Raw genomic sequence first — 2,324 nt, forward strand, 5'->3', positions numbered from 1 at the left:
TAGAATATTATTTTTTCATGAATTATTGTATTTATCCGAGTGATCCACAAATGCCCTTATCCCCATTTTTTGTTTAGTTGTTCGAGTGAGTCTTGAATGATCCTAAACTTCACAAAGGTTGATTGTTTTGCAGATACTAAAACCCTATCTATCTTAATTTACTCAAACTACCATTTTTTTTTCTTGCATAAGAAGCACATAACTATCAAAGAATTGTAAATTTCAGCTATCATAAATATTCACAAACTTGCAAAGAAAAATATGAAGCCTACAATTAGGTGTTGAATAGCTTGAAATTCCAAATTCCTATGAATTTGAATCCATGTCTGTAAATTTTCTGTTCTTTCCACACTTACATGTTTGACCCTATGTCTTTGGAGAGGTGATGGTGTTTTTGGGATTAGCAACAACAAGCAATAAATTGAAGCCAACAACCAAAAAGAGTTTTGATTGGCTTAGGAGAAATTGAAGAGACCAGCACAAAAGAAGATATACCTTTATAGGCACCAAAGTCATGGTTATGAACAGTGATGAGACCCACAAAACTAAAAGATGATAACACAAGTATCTGATGTGTTTGGTACGAACTATTGAGATGTTTGGAATTATAGATTGGGGACAAAATGCTCCTTGTGGCCCTAACCCTATGATAACATGGGGGTAATGAAGAGGCATACATAGGCAAAAATAAGAGGTGGGGGTTTCATAGGGGTGGAACATCATTTTGCTGTGTTTGGGCATAGGAGCTGCACGATCAGGAGCGTTCATTTTCTCTATAGAATTATAATTTTTCATCAATTTGTTCATGTTCTTGATACCTTCATATCATTGAGGAGTTTTCTCCACTTAATACCTTAAGGTTTTGGGTTGGACCCTCGATATGAGAGTTTAGGTCTTTTGTTATCCTCCATAAGTTGAAATGATACATGAGAGGAAGAGTGTTTAGATGTTTGGAATTATAAAATTATGAATAGTTTATGTGAAGAAAACACGATCAAGATGTGATGCCCCTATCTCCCCCTCCTATTATATACTTTTGATGGGCCACGATGAATTGATGCCCATTCATTATGACCTCAGAAAAACTCGGTCCTAAAATTATAATCCTACGTCGATTGACACTAATTCGTAATGACGTTATATACTTGAAGAGCTATCTTCACTTAATACCTCAAGATTTTGGATTAGACCCTCCAAGATGGTAGAGACATCATACAGTTACATTCTTCCATCCAAAATTTTGGGTAGATGTATGAGATTCAATAGACAGAATAGACATTCAAATTTCTCTCCTGAAAGCCACTTAAATTTAAGCAATCCATGATTTAGGGCCAGTTTGGCTGGCTATGATTAATTAATTAATTCATTTCTGTGTCTTTCTGGGTTCCCACTCATTCATTTCTTTTTATATTATGTTTGATGGGTTATTCATTGAACCATTAATAAGACAACCAGAGATGGTGTTCGTGAATACGTAGAGGCCCACTTTTCCATAATTCCTAATGGGAGCCTTGGACTTATGTGAAGTTTTGTTTGAGATTTTAAATATCCAGGGGACTGTTTGGTAACAGCGAATACCGAAAATTCGGCTTTACTTCACGTGAAATCCAATCTTCATATGCCTAACCTTGGCATTAAACTTGCTATGCTAATTAACTTTTTGGTGAAAAAAAAAGCGATTTATAACGTTGTGGGAAATAGACACCCATGCATTTTGCACGCATGTTCTCACGCAAAGACCTATTCAAAGTATTACTCCCTCACAAACCCAAAGCATGACTCTCTCTCTCTCTCTCTCTCTCTCTCTCTCTCTCTCTCTCTCAAAAACAGTTTGCTCCCATATTCAAAACTATGGGTGGAATTAATACGTGGGTTTATTTTCAACATGCCAATACCATAGATCTAGATCCCTTTTTCCAATATTTAAGGTTTTGTTGGGTAATACATTCTTGGAATAGATTCTAGATCGAAAACATATTTTAAAACCCAACATGGTTTTAGGTCTTGGGATCGAGCGATATTGTTATTGGTGTCGATATCCAACTGTACTGGCCATATTGGAAGATCTTGCTCTCAAAGATTTTGATTTCATATCATATTTTGACAATTTTATCCTTTGTGTCAGTATCTGCAATGGATACCTACAACCATAATACCCATAATTCTCATGTGCCACATTGAATGATAATGCGACAATAATCTTCAATGGATAGATAGTGTTGGACAATGTTTTTTCTCTCTATATTAAATATCCTCTCATGTATCCGTGCATGCCTATTGAATTCTGACCAATCTTGTCATTTGGCAAGTTTTTTTTAGGCTCA

The sequence above is a fragment of the Macadamia integrifolia genome, chromosome 12, assembly GCF_013358625.1.
Source record: "Macadamia integrifolia cultivar HAES 741 chromosome 12, SCU_Mint_v3, whole genome shotgun sequence".
Lineage (NCBI taxonomy): Eukaryota > Viridiplantae > Streptophyta > Magnoliopsida > Proteales > Proteaceae > Macadamia > Macadamia integrifolia.